A 16,715-nucleotide genomic window follows, 5' to 3' on the forward strand; every position below is an offset into this window, starting at 1 on the left:
AGTGCTGGGGCTGTGCACACAGTTACTTACTGCTCTCTCATGTAGTTTACTGTCTGGTTTATAAGTGCTGGGGCTGTGCACACAGTTACTTACTGCTCTCTCATGTAGTTTACTGTCTGGTTTATAAGTGCTGGGGCTGTGCACACAGTTACTTACTGCTCTCTCATGTAGTTTACTGTCTGGTTTATAAGTGCTGGGGCTGTGCACACAGTTACTGCTCTCTCATGTAGTTTACTGTCTGGTTTATAAGTGCTGGGGATGTGCACACAGTTACTTACTGCTCTCATGTAGTTTACTGTCTGGTTTATAAGTGCTGGGGCTGTGCACACAGTTACTGCTCTCTCATGTAGTTTACTGTCTGGTTTATAGGTGCTGGGGCTGTGCTCACAGTTACTGCTCTCTCATGTAGTTTACTGTCTGGTTTATAAGTGCTGGGGCTGTGCACACGGTTACTTACTGCTCTCTCATGTAGTTTACTGTCTGGTTTATAAGTGTTGGGGCTGTGCACGCAGTTACTACTCTCTCATGTAGTTTACTGTCTGGTTTATAGGTGCTGGGGCTGTGCACACAGTTACTGCTCTCTCATGTAGTTTACTGTCTGGTTTATAAGTGCTGGGGCTGTGCACACAGTTACTTACTGCTCTCTCATGTAGTTTACGGTCTGGTTTATAAGTGCTGGGGCTGTGCACACAGTTACTTACTGCTCTCTCATGTAGTTTACTGTCTGGTTTATAAGTGCTGGGGCTGTGCACACAGTTACTTACTGCTATCATGTAGTTTACTGTCTGGTTTAAGTGCTGGGGCTGTGCACACAGTTACTTACTGCTCTCTCATGTAGTTTACTGTCTGGTTTATAAGTGCTGGGGCTGTGCACACAGTTACTTACTGCTCTCTCATGTAGTTTACTGTCTGGTTTATAAGTGCTGGGGCTGTGCACACAGTTACTTACTGCTCTCTCATGTAGTTTACTGTCTGGTTTATAAGTGCTGGGGCTGTGCACACAGTTACTTACTGCTTTCTCATGTAGTTTACTGTCTGGTTTATAAGTGCTGGGGCTATGCACACAGTTATTGCTCTCTCATGTAGTTTACTGACTGGTTTATAAGTGCTGGGGCTGTGCACACAGTTACTTACTGCTCTCTCATGTAGTTTACTGTCTGGTTTATAAGTGCTGGGGCTGTGCACACAGTTACTTACTGCTCTCTCATGTAGTTTACTGTCTGGTTTATAAGTGCTGGGGCTGTGCACACAGTTACTTACTGCTCTCTCATGTAGTTTACTGTCTGGTTTATAAGTGCTGGGGCTGTGCACACAGTTACTTACTGCTCTCTCATGTAGTTTACTGTCTGGTTTATAAGTGCTGGGGCTGTGCACACAGTTACTTACTGCTTTCTCATGTAGTTTACTGTCTGGTTTATAAGTGCTGGGACTGTGCACACAGTTACTTACTGCTCTCTCCTGTAGTTTACTGTTTGGTTTATAAGTGCTGGGGCTGTGCACACAGTTACTTATTGCTCTCACATGTAGTTTACTGTCTGGTTTATAAGTGCTGGGGCTGTGCACACAGTTACTTACTGCTCTCTCATGTAGTTTACTGTCTGGTTTATAAGTGCTGGGGCTGTGCACACAGTTACTTACTGCTTTCATGTAGTTTACTGTCTGGTTTATAAGTGCTGGGGCTGTGCACACAGTTACTTACTGCTTTCATGTAGTTTACTGTCTGGTTTATAAGTGCTGGGGCTGTGCACACAGTTACTTACTGCTCTCACATGTAGTTTACTGTCTGGTTTATAAGTGCTGGGGCTGTGCACACAGTTACTTACTGCTCTCTCATGTAGTTTACTGACTGGTTTATAAGTGCTGGGGCTGTGCACACAGTTACTTACTGCTCTCTCATGTAGTTTACTGTCTGGTTTATAAGTGCTGGGGCTGTGCACACAGTTACTTACTGCTCTCTCATGTAGTTTACTGTCTGGTTTATAAGTGCTTTGGCTGTGCACACAGTTACTTACTGCTCTCTCATGTAGTTTACTGTCTGGTATATAAGTGCTGGGGCTGTGCACACAGTTACTTACTGCTCTCTCATGTAGTTTACTGTCTGGTTTATAAGTGCTGGGGCTGTGCACACAGTTACTTACTGCTCTCATTTAGTTTACTGTCTGGTTTATAAGTGCTGGGGCTGTGCACACATTTACTTACTGCTCTCATTTAGTTTACTGTCTGGTTTATAAGTGCTGGGGCTGTGCAAACAGTTACTTACTGCTCTCTCATGTAGTTTACTGTCTGGTTTATAAGTGCTGGGGCTGTGCACACAGTTACTTATTGCTCTCTCATGTAGTTTACTGTCTGGTTTATAAGTGCTGGGGCTGTGCACACAGTTACTTACTGCTCTCTCATGTAGTTTACTGTCTGGTTTATAAGTGCTGGGGCTGTGCACACAGTTACTGCTCTCTCATGTAGTTTACTGTCTGGTTTATAAGTGCTGGGGATGTGCACACAGTTACTTACTGCTCTCATGTAGTTTACTGTCTGGTTTATAAGTGCTGGGGCTGTGCACACAGTTACTGCTCTCTCATGTAGTTTACTGTCTGGTTTATAGGTGCTGGGGCTGTGCTCACAGTTACTGCTCTCTCATGTAGTTTACTGTCTGGTTTATAAGTGCTGGGGCTGTGCACACATTTGCTTACTGCTCTCATGTAGTTTACTGTCTGGTGTATAAGCGCTGGGGCTCTGCACACAGTTACTGCTCTCTCATGTAGTTTACTGTCTGGTTTATAAGTGCTGGGGCTGTGCACACGGTTACTTACTGCTCTCTCATGTAGTTTACTGTCTGGTTTATAAGTGTTGGGGCTGTGCACGCAGTTACTACTCTCTCATGTAGTTTACTGTCTGGTTTATAGGTGCTGGGGCTGTGCACACAGTTACTGCTCTCTCCTGTAGTTTACTGTTTGGTTTATAAGTGCTGGGGCTGTGCACACAGTTACTTATTGCTCTCTCATGTAGTTTACTGTCTGGTTTATAAGTGCTGGGGCTGTGCACACAGTTACTTACTGCTTTCATGTAGTTTACTGTCTGGTTTATAAGTGCTGGGGCTGTGCACACAGTTACTTACTGCTTTCATGTAGTTTACTGTCTGGTTTATAAGTGCTGGGGCTGTGCACACAGTTACTTACTGCTCTCTCATGTAGTTTACTGTCTGGTTTATAAGTGCTGGGGCTGTGCACACAGTTACTTACTGCTCTCTCATGTAGTTTACTGTCTGGTTTATAAGTGCTGGGGCTGTGCACACAGTTACTTACTGCTCTCATGTAGTTTACTGTCTGGTTTATAAGTGCTGGGGCTGTGCACACAGTTACTGCTCTCTCATGTAGTTTACTGTCTGGTTTATAAGTGCTGGGGCTGTGCACACAGTTACTTACTGCTCTCTCATGTAGTTTACTGTCTGGTTTATAAGTGCTGGGGCTGTGCACACAGTTACTTACTGCTCTCTCATGTAGTTTACTGTCTGGTTTATAAGTGCTTTGGCTGTGCACACAGTTACTTACTGCTCTCTCATGTAGTTTACTGTCTGGTTTATAAGTGCTGGGGCTGTGCACACAGTTACTTACTGCTCTCTCATGTAGTTTACTGTCTGGTTTATAAGTGCTGGGGCTGTGCACACAGTTACTTACTGCTCTCATTTAGTTTACTGTCTGGTTTATAAGTGCTGGGGCTGTGCACACATTTACTTACTGCTCTCATGTAGTTTACTGTCTGGTTTATAAGTGCTGGGGCTGTGCACACAGTTACTTATTGCTCTCTCATGTAGTTTACTGTCTGGTTTATAAGTGCTGGGGCTGTGCACACAGTTACTTACTGCTCTCTCATGTAGTTTACTGTCTGGTTTATAAGTGCTGGGGCTGTGCACACAGTTACTTACTGCTTTCATGTAGTTTACTGTCTGGTTTATAAGTGCTGGGGCTGTGCACACAGTTACTTACTGCTTTCATGTAGTTTACTGTCTGGTTTATAAGTGCTGGGGCTGTGCACACAGTTACTTACTGCTCTCTCATGTAGTTTACTGTCTGGTTTATAAGTGCTGGGGCTGTGCACACAGTTACTGCTCTCTCATGTAGTTTACTGTCTGGTTTATAAGTGCTGGGGATGTGCACACAGTTACTTACTGCTCTCATGTAGTTTACTGTCTGGTTTATAAGTGCTGGGGCTGTGCACACAGTTACTGCTCTCTCATGTAGTTTACTGTCTGGTTTATAGGTGCTGGGGCTGTGCTCACAGTTACTGCTCTCTCATGTAGTTTACTGTCTGGTTTATAAGTGCTGGGGCTGTGCACACATTTGCTTACTGCTCTCATGTAGTTTACTGTCTGGTGTATAAGCGCTGGGGCTCTGCACACAGTTACTGCTCTCTCATGTAGTTTACTGTCTGGTTTATAAGTGCTGGGGCTGTGCACACGGTTACTTACTGCTCTCTCATGTAGTTTACTGTCTGGTTTATAAGTGTTGGGGCTGTGCACGCAGTTACTACTCTCTCATGTAGTTTACTGTCTGGTTTATAGGTGCTGGGGCTGTGCACACAGTTACTGCTCTCTCCTGTAGTTTACTGTTTGGTTTATAAGTGCTGGGGCTGTGCACACAGTTACTTACTGCTCTCACATGTAGTTTACTGTCTGGTTTATAAGTGCTGGGGCTGTGCACACAGTTACTTACTGCTCTCACATGTAGTTTACTGTCTGGTTTATAAGTGCTGGGGCTGTGCACACAGTTACTGCTCTCTCATGTAGTTTACTGTCTGGTTTATAAGTGCTGGGGATGTGCACACAGTTACTTACTGCTCTCATGTAGTTTACTGTCTGGTTTATAAGTGCTGGGGCTGTGCACACAGTTACTGCTCTCTCATGTAGTTTACTGTCTGGTTTATAGGTGCTGGGGCTGTGCTCACAGTTACTGCTCTCTCATGTAGTTTACTGTCTGGTTTATAGGTGCTGGGGCTGTGCTCACAGTTACTGCTCTCTCATGTAGTTTACTGTCTGGTTTATAAGTGCTGGGGCTGTGCACACATTTGCTTACTGCTCTCATGTAGTTTACTGTCTGGTTTATAAGTGCTGGGGCTGTGCACACAGTTACTGCTCTCTCATGTAGTTTACTGTCTGGTTTATAGGTGCTGGGGCTGTGCTCACAGTTACTGCTCTCTCATGTAGTTTACTGTCTGGTTTATAAGTGCTGGGGCTGTGCACACATTTGCTTACTGCTCTCATGTAGTTTACTGTCTGGTGTATAAGCGCTGGGGCTCTGCACACAGTTACTGCTCTCTCATGTAGTTTACTGTCTGGTTTATAAGTGCTGGGGCTGTGCACACGGTTACTTACTGCTCTCTCATGTAGTTTACTGTCTGGTTTATAAGTGTTGGGGCTGTGCACGCAGTTACTACTCTCTCATGTAGTTTACTGTCTGGTTTATAGGTGCTGGGGCTGTGCACACAGTTACTGCTCTCTCCTGTAGTTTACTGTTTGGTTTATAAGTGCTGGGGCTGTGCACACAGTTACTTATTGCTCTCTCATGTAGTTTACTGTCTGGTTTATAAGTGCTGGGGCTGTGCACACAGTTACTTACTGCTTTCATGTAGTTTACTGTCTGGTTTATAAGTGCTGGGGCTGTGCACACAGTTACTTACTGCTTTCATGTAGTTTACTGTCTGGTTTATAAGTGCTGGGGCTGTGCACACAGTTACTTACTGCTCTCTCATGTAGTTTACTGTCTGGTTTATAAGTGCTGGGGCTGTGCACACAGTTACTTACTGCTCTCTCATGTAGTTTACTGTCTGGTTTATAAGTGCTGGGGCTGTGCACACAGTTACTTACTGCTCTCATGTAGTTTACTGTCTGGTTTATAAGTGCTGGGGCTGTGCACACAGTTACTGCTCTCTCATGTAGTTTACTGTCTGGTTTATAAGTGCTGGGGCTGTGCACACAGTTACTTACTGCTCTCTCATGTAGTTTACTGTCTGGTTTATAAGTGCTGGGGCTGTGCACACAGTTACTTACTGCTCTCACATGTAGTTTACTGTCTGGTTTATAAGTGCTGGGGCTGTGCACACAGTTACTTACTGCTCTCTCATGTAGTTTACTGACTGGTTTATAAGTGCTGGGGCTGTGCACACAGTTACTTACTGCTCTCTCATGTAGTTTACTGTCTGGTTTATAAGTGCTGGGGCTGTGCACACAGTTACTTACTGCTCTCTCATGTAGTTTACTGTCTGGTTTATAAGTGCTTTGGCTGTGCACACAGTTACTTACTGCTCTCTCATGTAGTTTACTGTCTGGTATATAAGTGCTGGGGCTGTGCACACAGTTACTTACTGCTCTCTCATGTAGTTTACTGTCTGGTTTATAAGTGCTGGGGCTGTGCACACAGTTACTTACTGCTCTCATTTAGTTTACTGTCTGGTTTATAAGTGCTGGGGCTGTGCACACATTTACTTACTGCTCTCATGTAGTTTACTGTCTGGTTTATAAGTGCTGGGGCTGTGCACACAGTTACTTATTGCTCTCTCATGTAGTTTACTGTCTGGTTTATAAGTGCTGGGGCTGTGCACACAGTTACTTACTGCTCTCTCATGTAGTTTACTGTCTGGTTTATAAGTGCTGGGGCTGTGCACACAGTTACTTACTGCTTTCATGTAGTTTACTGTCTGGTTTATAAGTGCTGGGGCTGTGCACACAGTTACTTACTGCTTTCATGTAGTTTACTGTCTGGTTTATAAGTGCTGGGGCTGTGCACACAGTTACTTACTGCTCTCTCATGTAGTTTACTGTCTGGTTTATAAGTGCTGGGGCTGTGCACACAGTTACTTACTGCTCTCTCATGTAGTTTACTGTCTGGTTTATAAGTGCTGGGGCTGTGCACACAGTTACTTACTGCTCTCTCATGTAGTTTACTGTCTGGTTTATAAGTGCTGGGGCTGTGCACACAGTTACTTACTGCTCTCTCATGTAGTTTACTGTCTGGTTTATAAGTGCTGGGGCTGTGCACACAGTTACTTACTGCTCTCTCATGTAGTTTACTGTCTGGTTTATAAGTGCTGGGGCTGTGCACACAGTTACTGCTCTCTCATGTAGTTTACTGTCTGGTTTATAAGTGCTGGGGCTGTGCACACAGTTACTTACTGCTCTCATGTAGTTTACTGTCTGGTTTATAAGTGCTGGGGCTGTGCACACAGTTACTGCTCTCTCATGTAGTTTACTGTCTGGTTTATAGGTGCTGGGGCTGTGCTCACAGTTACTGCTCTCTCATGTAGTTTACTGTCTGGTTTATAAGTGCTGGGGCTGTGCACACATTTGCTTACTGCTCTCATGTAGTTTACTGTCTGGTGTATAAGCGCTGGGGCTCTGCACACAGTTACTGCTCTCTCATGTAGTTTACTGTCTGGTTTATAAGTGCTGGGGCTGTGCACACGGTTACTTACTGCTCTCTCATGTAGTTTACTGTCTGGTTTATAAGTGTTGGGGCTGTGCACGCAGTTACTACTCTCTCATGTAGTTTACTGTCTGGTTTATAGGTGCTGGGGCTGTGCACACAGTTACTGCTCTCTCCTGTAGTTTACTGTTTGGTTTATAAGTGCTGGGGCTGTGCACACAGTTACTTACTGCTCTCACATGTAGTTTACTGTCTGGTTTATAAGTGCTGGGGCTGTGCACACAGTTACTTACTGCTCTCACATGTAGTTTACTGTCTGGTTTATAAGTGCTGGGGCTGTGCACACAGTTACTTACTGCTCTCTCATGTAGTTTACTGTCTGGTTTATAAGTGCTGGGGCTGTGCACACAGTTACTTACTGCTTTCATGTAGTTTACTGTCTGGTTTATAAGTGCTGGGGCTGTGCACACAGTTACTTACTGCTCTCTCATGTAGTTTACTGTCTGGTTTATAAGTGCTGGGGCTGTGCACACAGTTACTTACTGCTCTCTCATGTAGTTTACTGTCTGGTTTATAAGTGCTGGGGCTGTGCACACAGTTACTTACTGCTCTCACATGTAGTTTACTGTCTGGTTTATAAGTGCTGGGGCTGTGCACACAGTTACTTACTGCTCTCTCATGTAGTTTACTGACTGGTTTATAAGTGCTGGGGCTGTGCACACAGTTACTTACTGCTCTCTCATGTAGTTTACTGTCTGGTTTATAAGTGCTGGGGCTGTGCACACAGTTACTTACTGCTCTCTCATGTAGTTTACTGTCTGGTTTATAAGTGCTTTGGCTGTGCACACAGTTACTTACTGCTCTCTCATGTAGTTTACTGTCTGGTATATAAGTGCTGGGGCTGTGCACACAGTTACTTACTGCTCTCTCATGTAGTTTACTGTCTGGTTTATAAGTGCTGGGGCTGTGCACACAGTTACTTACTGCTCTCATTTAGTTTACTGTCTGGTTTATAAGTGCTGGGGCTGTGCACACATTTACTTACTGCTCTCATTTAGTTTACTGTCTGGTTTATAAGTGCTGGGGCTGTGCAAACAGTTACTTACTGCTCTCTCATGTAGTTTACTGTCTGGTTTATAAGTGCTGGGGCTGTGCACACAGTTACTTACTGCTCTCTCATGTAGTTTACTGTCTGGTTTATAAGTGCTGGGGCTGTGCACACAGTTACTTATTGCTCTCTCATGTAGTTTACTGTCTGGTTTATAAGTGCTGGGGCTGTGCACACAGTTACTTACTGCTCTCTCATGTAGTTTACTGTCTGGTTTATAAGTGCTGGGGCTGTGCACACAGTTACTGCTCTCTCATGTAGTTTACTGTCTGGTTTATAAGTGCTGGGGATGTGCACACAGTTACTTACTGCTCTCATGTAGTTTACTGTCTGGTTTATAAGTGCTGGGGCTGTGCACACAGTTACTGCTCTCTCATGTAGTTTACTGTCTGGTTTATAGGTGCTGGGGCTGTGCTCACAGTTACTGCTCTCTCATGTAGTTTACTGTCTGGTTTATAAGTGCTGGGGCTGTGCACACATTTGCTTACTGCTCTCATGTAGTTTACTGTCTGGTGTATAAGCGCTGGGGCTCTGCACACAGTTACTGCTCTCTCATGTAGTTTACTGTCTGGTTTATAAGTGCTGGGGCTGTGCACACGGTTACTTACTGCTCTCTCATGTAGTTTACTGTCTGGTTTATAAGTGTTGGGGCTGTGCACGCAGTTACTACTCTCTCATGTAGTTTACTGTCTGGTTTATAGGTGCTGGGGCTGTGCACACAGTTACTGCTCTCTCATGTAGTTTACTGTCTGGTTTATAAGTGCTGGGGCTGTGCACAGTTACTTACTGCTCTCTCCTGTAGTTTACTGTTTGGTTTATAAGTGCTGGGGCTGTGCACACAGTTACTTACTGCTCTCTCATGTAGTTTACTGTCTGGTTTATAAGTGCTGGGGCTGTGCACACAGTTACTTACTGCTCTCTCATGTAGTTTACGGTCTGGTTTATAAGTGCTGGGGCTGTGCACACAGTTACTTACTGCTCTCTCATGTAGTTTACTGTCTGGTTTATAAGTGCTGGGGCTGTGCACACAGTTACTTACTGCTATCATGTAGTTTACTGTCTGGTTTATAAGTGCTGGGGCTGTGCACACAGTTACTTACTGCTCTCTCATGTAGTTTACTGTCTGGTTTATAAGTGCTGGGGCTGTGCACACAGTTACTTACTGCTCTCTCATGTAGTTTACTGTCTGGTTTATAAGTGCTGGGGCTGTGCACACAGTTACTTACTGCTCTCTCATGTAGTTTACTGTCTGGTTTATAAGTGCTGGGGCTGTGCACACAGTTACTTACTGCTCTCTCATGTAGTTTACGGTCTGGTTTATAAGTGCTGGGGCTGTGCACACAGTTACTTATTGCTCTCTCATGTAGTTTACTGTCTGGTTTATAAGTGCTGGGGCTATGCACACAGTTATTGCTCTCTCATGTAGTTTACTGACTGGTTTATAAGTGCTGGGGCTGTGCACACAGTTACTTACTGCTCTCTCATGTAGTTTACTGTCTGGTTTATAAGTGCTGGGGCTGTGCACACAGTTACTTACTGCTCTCTCATGTAGTTTACTGTCTGGTTTATAAGTGCTGGGGCTGTGCACACAGTTACTTACTGCTCTCTCATGTAGTTTACTGTCTGGTTTATAAGTGCTGGGGCTGTGCACACAGTTACTTACTGCTCTCTCATGTAGTTTACTGACTGGTTTATAAGTGCTGGGGCTGTGCACACAGTTACTTACTGCTCTCTCATGTAGTTTACTGTCTGGTTTATAAGTGCTGGGGCTGTGCACACAGTTACTTACTGCTCTCTCATGTAGTTTACTGTCTGGTTTATAAGTGCTGGGGCTGTGCACACACTTACTGCTCTCATGTAGTTTACTGTCTGGTTTATAAGTGCTGGGGCTGTGCACACAGTTACTGCTCTCTCATGTAGTTTACTGTATGGTTTATAAGTGCTGGGGCTGTGCACACTGTGACTTACTGCTCTCATGTAGTTTGTTGTCTGGTTTATAAGTGCTGGGGCTGTGCACACAGTTACTTACTGCTCTCATGTAGTTTACTGTCTGGTTTATAAGTGCTGGGGCTGTGCACACACTTACTGCTCTCATGTAGTTTACTGTCTGGTTTATAAGTGCTGGGGCTGTGCACACAGTTACTGCTCTCTCATGTAGTTTACTGTATGGTTTATAAGTGCTGGGGCTGTGCACACTGTGACTTACTGCTCTCATGTAGTTTACTGTCTGGTTTATAAGTGCTGGGGCTGTGCACACAGTTACTTACTGCTCTCTCATGTAGTTTACTGTCTGGTTTATAAGTGCTGGGGCTGTGCACACAGTTACTTACTGCTCTCTCATGTAGTTTACTGTCTGGTGTATAAGCGCTGGGGCTGTGCACACAGTGACTTACTGCTCTCATGTAGTTTACTGTCTGGTTTATAAGTGCTGGGGCTGTGCACACAGTTACTTACTGCTATCATGTAGTTTACTGTCTGGTTTATAAGTGCTGGGGCTGTGCACACAGTTACTTACTGCTATCATGTAGTTTACTGTCTGGTTTATAAGTGCTGGGGCTGTGCACACATTTGCTTACTGCTCTCATGTAGTTTACTGTCTGGTTTATAAGTGCTGGGGCTGTGCACACAGTTACTGCTCTCTCATGTAGTTTACTGTCTGCTTTATAAGTGCTGGGGCTGTGCACACAGTTACTGCTCTCTCATGTAGTTTACTGTCTGGTTTATAGGTGCTGGGGCTGTGCTCACAGTTACTGCTCTCTCATGTAGTTTACTGTCTGGTTTATAAGTGCTGGGGCTGTGCACACATTTGCTTACTGCTCTCATGTAGTTTACTGTCTGGTGTATAAGCGCTGGGGCTCTGCACACAGTTACTGCTCTCTCATGTATTTTACTGTTTGGTTTATAAGTGCTGGGGCTGTGCACACAGTTACTGCTCTCTCATGTAGTTTACTGTCTGGTGTATAAGCGCTGGGGCTGTGCACACATTTCCTTACTGCTCTCTCATGTAGTTAACTGTCTGGTGTATAAGCGCTAGGGCTGTGCACACAGTTACTTACTGCTCTCTCATGTAGTTTACTGTCTGGTTTATAAATGCTGGGGCTGTGCACACAGTTACTTACTGCTCTCATATAGTTTACTGTTTGTTTATAAGTGCTGGGGCTGTGCACACAGTTACTTACTGCTCTCTCATGTAGTTTACTGTCTGGTTTATAGGTGCTGGGGCTGTGCTCACAGTTACTGCTCTCTCATGTAGTTTACTGTCTGGTTTATAAGCGCTGGGGCTGTGCACACAGTTACTGCTCTCTCATGTAGTTTACTGTCTGGTTTATAAATGCTGGGGCTGTGCACACAGTTACTTACTGCTCTCTCATGTAGTTTACTGTCTGGTTTATAGGTGCTGGGGCTGTGCTCACAGTTACTGCTCTCTCATGTAGTTTACTGTCTGGTTTATAAGCGCTGGGGCTGTGCACACAGTTACTGCTCTCTCATGTAGTTTACTGTCTAGTTTATAAGTGCTGGGGCTGTGCACACAGTTACTTACTGCTCTCATGTAGTTTACTGTCTGGTTTATAAGTGCTGGGGCTGTGCACACTGTTACTTACTGCTCTCTCATGTAGTTTACTGTCTGGTTTATAAGCGCTCGGGCTGTGCACACAGTTACTGCTCTCTCATGTAGTTTACTGTCTGGTTTATAAGCGCTGGGGCTGTGCACACAGTTACTTGCTGCTCTCTCATGTAGTTTACTGTCTGGTTTATAAGTGCTGAGGCTGTGCACACAGTTACTGCTCTCTCATGTAGTTTACTGTCTGGTTTATAAGCGCTGGGGCTGTGCACACAGTTACTGCTCTCTCATGTAGTTTACTGTCTGGTTTATAAGCGCTGGGGCTGTGCACACAGTTACTGCTCTCTCATGTAGTTTACTGTCTGGTTTATAAGTGCTGAGGCTGTGCACACGGTTACTTACTGCTCTCTCATGTAGTTTACTGTCTGGTTTATAAGTGTTGGGGCTGTGCACGCAGTTACTACTCTCTCATGTAGTTTACTGTCTGGTTTATAGGTGCTGGGGCTGTGCACACAGTTACTGCTCTCTCATGTAGTTTACTGTCTGGTTTATAGGTGCTGGGGCTGTGCACACAGTTACTGCTCTCTCATGTAGTTTACTGTCTGGTTTATAAGCGCTGGGGCTGTGCACACAGTTACTGCTCTCTCATGTAGTTTACTGTCTGGTTTATAAGCGCTGGGGCTGTGCACACAGTTACTGCTCTCTCATGTAGTTTACTGTCTGGTTTATAAGTGCTGGGGCTGTGCACACAGTTACTTGCTGCTCTCTCATGTAGTTTACTGTCTGGTTTATAAGTGCTGGGGCTGTGCACACAGTTACTTACTGCTCTCTCATGTAGTTTACTGTCTGGTTTATAAGCGCTGGCGCTGTGCACACATTTACTGCTCTCTTATGTAGTTTACTGTCTGGTTTATAAGTGCCGGGGCTGTGCACACAGTTACTTACTGCTCTCTCATGTAGTTTACTGTCTGGTTTATAAGTGCCGGGGCTGTGCACACAGTTACTTACTGCTATCATGTAGTTTACTGACTGGTTTATAAGTGCCGGGGCTGTGCACACAGTTACTTACTGCTATCATGTAGTTTACTGTCTGGTTTATAAGCGCTGAGGCTGTGCACACAGTTACTGCTCTCTCATGTAGTTTACTGTCTGGTTTATAAGTGCTGGGGCTGTGCACACAGTTACTGCTCTCTCGTGTAGTTTACTGTCTGGTTTATAAGTGCTGGGGCTGTGCACACAGTTACTGCTCTCTCATGTAGTTTACTGTCTGGTTTATAAGCGCTGGGGCTGTGCCCACAGTTACTTATTGCTCTCTCATGTAGTTTACTGTTTGGTTTTTAAGTGCTGGGGCTGTGCACACAGTTACTTACTGCTCTCTCGTGTAGTTTATGTTTGGTTTTTAAGTGCTGGGGCTGTGCACACAGTTACTGCTCTCTCAAGTAGTTTACTGTCTGGTTTATAAGCGCTGGGGCTGTGCACACAGTTACTGCTCTCTCATGTAGTTTACTGTCTGGTTTATAGGTGCTGGGGCTGTGCTCACAGTTATTGCTCTCTCATGTAGTTTACTGTCTGGTTTATAAGCGCTGGGGCTGTGCACACAGTTACTGCTCTCTCAAGTAGTTTACTGTCTGGTTTATAAGCGCTGGGGCTGTGCACACAGTTACTGCTCTCTCATGTAGTTTACTGTCTGGTTTATAAGTGCTGAGGCTGTGCACACAGTTACTTACTGCTCTCTCATGTAGTTTACTGTCTGGTTTATAAGCGCTGGGGCTGTGCACACAGTTACTGCTCTCTCAAGTAGTTTACTGTCTGGTTTATAAGCGCTGGGGCTGTGCACACAGTTACTGCTCTCTCATGTAGTTTACTGTCTAGTTTATAAGCGCTGGGGCTGTGCACACAGTTACTGCTCTCTCATGTAGTTTACTGTCTAGTTTATAAGTGCTGGGGCTGTGCACACAGTTACTTACTGCTCTCTCATGTAGTTTACTGTCTGGTTTATAGGTGCTGGGGCTGTGCTCACAGTTACTGCTCTCTCATGTAGTTTACTGTCTGGTTTATAAGCACTGGGGCTGTGCACAGAGTTACTGCTCTCTCATGTAGTTTACTGTCTAGTTTATAAGTGCTGAGGCTGTGCACACAGTTACTTACTGCTCTCTCATGTAGTTTACTGTCTGGTTTATAAGCGCTGGGGCTGTGCACACAGTTACTGCTCTCTCAAGTAGTTTACTGTCTGGTTTATAAGCGCTGGGGCTGTGCACACAGTTACTGCTCTCTCATGTAGTTTACTGTCTGGTTTATAAGCGCTGGGGCTGTGCACACAGTTACTGCTCTCTCATGTAGTTTACTGTCTGGTTTATAGGTGCTGGGGCTGTGCTCACAGTTACTGCTCTCTCATGTAGTTTACTGTCTGGTTTATAAGCGCTGGGGCTGTGCACACAGTTACTGCTCTCTCATGTAGTTTACTGTGTGGTTTATAAGTGCTGGGGCTGTGCACACTGTTACTTACTGCTCTCTCATGTAGTTTACTGTCTGGTTTATAAGTGCTGGGGCTGTGCACACAGTTACTGCTCTCTCATGTAGTTTACTGTCTGGTTTATAGGTGCTGGGGCTTTGCACCCAGTTACTGCTCTCTCATGTAGTTTACTGTCTGGTTTATAAGCGCTTGGGCTGTGCACACAGTTACTGCTCTCTTCTGTAGTTTACTGTCTGGTTTATAAGCGCTGGGGCTGTGCACACAGTTACTGCTCTCTCATGTAGTTTACTGTGTGGTTTATAAGCGCTGGGGCTGTGCACACAGTTACTGCTCTCTCATGTAGTTTACTGTCTGGTTTATAAGTGCTGGGGCTGTGCACACAGTTACTTGCTGCTCTCTCATGTAGTTTACTGTCTGTTTTATAAGTGCTGGGGCTGTGCACACAGTTACTTACTGCTATCATGTAGTTTACTGTCTGGTTTATAAGCGCTGGGGCTGTGCACACAGTTACTCTCATGTAGTTTACTGTCTGGTTTATAAGTGCCGGGGCTGTGCACACAGTTACTGCTCTCTCATGTAGTTTACTGTCTGGTTTATAAGTGCTGGGGCTGTGCACACAGTTACTGCTCTCTCGTGTAGTTTACTGTCTGGTTTATAAGTGCTGGGGCTGTGCACACAGTTACTGCTCTCTCATGTAGTTTACTGTGTGGTTTATAAGCGCTGGGGCTGTGCACACAGTTACTGCTCTCTCATGTAGTTTACTGTCTGGTTTATAAGTGCTGGGGCTGTGCACACAGTTACTTGCTGCTCTCTCATGTAGTTTAATGTCTGGTTTATAAGTGCTGGGGCTGTGCACACAGTTACTTACTGCTCTCTCATGTAGTTTACTGTCTGGTTTATAAGCGCTGGGGCTGTGCACACAGTTACTGCTCTCTCATGTAGTTTACTGTCTGGTTTATAAGTGCCGGGGCTGTGCACACAGTTATTTACTGCTATCATGTAGTTTACTGTCTGGTTTATAAGCGCTGAGGCTGTGCACACAGTTACTGCTCTCTCATGTGGTTTACTGTCTGGTTTATAAGTGCCGGGGCTGTGCACACAGTTACTGCTCTCTCATGTAGTTTACTGTCTGGTTTATAAGTGCTGGGGCTGTGCACACAGTTACTGCTCTCTCGTGTAGTTTACTGTCTGGTTTATAAGTGCTGGGGCTGTGCACACAGTTACTGCTCTCTCATGTAGTTTACTGTCTGGTTTATAAGCGCTGGGGCTGTGCCCACAGTTACTTATTGCTCTCTCATGTAGTTTACTGTTTGGTTTTTAAGTGCTGGGGCTGTGCACACAGTTACTTACTGCTCTCTCGTGTAGTTTATGTTTGGTTTTTAAGTGCTGGGGCTGTGCACACAGTTACTGCTCTCTCAAGTAGTTTACTGTCTGGTTTATAGGTGCTGGGGCTGTGCTCACAGTTACTGCTCTCTCATGTAGTTTACTGTCTGGTTTATAAGCGCTGGGGCTGTGCACACAGTTACTGCTCTCTCATGTAGTTTACTGTCTGGTTTATAAGTGCTGAGGCTGTGCACACAGTTACTTACTGCTCTCTCATGTAGTTTACTGTCTGGTTTATAAGCGCTGGGGCTGTGCACACAGTTACTGCTCTCTCATGTAGTTTACTGTCTGGTTTATAAGTGCTGAGGCTGTGCACACAGTTACTTACTGCTCTCTCATGTAGTTTACTGTCTGGTTTATAAATGTTGGGGCTGTGCACGCAGTTACTGCTCTCTCATGTAGTTTACTGTCTGGTTTATAAGTGCTGGGGCTGTGCACACAGTTACTGCTCTCTCGTGTAGTTTACTGTCTGGTTTTTAAGTGCTGGGGCTGTGCACACAGTTACTGCTCTCTCATGTAATTTACTGTCTGGTTTATAAGCGCTGGGGCTGTGCCCACAGTTACTTATTGCTCTCTCATGTAGTTTACTGTTTGGTTTTTAAGTGCTGGGGCTGTGCACACAGTTACTTACTGCTCTCTCGTGTAGTTTATGTTTGGTTTTTAAGTGCTGGGGCTGTGCACACAGTTACTGCTCTCTCATGTAGTTTACTGTCTGGTTTATAGGTGCTGGGGCTGTGCTCACAGTTACTGCTCTCTCATGTAGTTTACTGTCTGGTT

The 16,715-nt window shown here is 44.9% G+C and overlaps 1 protein-coding gene across 1 annotated transcript in view; it reads left to right on the forward strand.

The window, feature by feature from the left end:
• The window catches only part of LOC128666781 (oocyte zinc finger protein XlCOF6.1-like), a 71,556-nt gene that overhangs the window by 26,939 nt on the left and 27,902 nt on the right, over window positions 1-16,715 (forward strand). The window lies entirely within an intron of this gene.

This window comes from Bombina bombina, chromosome 7 (assembly GCF_027579735.1).
Source record: "Bombina bombina isolate aBomBom1 chromosome 7, aBomBom1.pri, whole genome shotgun sequence".
NCBI classification, from domain to species: Eukaryota; Metazoa; Chordata; class Amphibia; order Anura; family Bombinatoridae; genus Bombina; species Bombina bombina.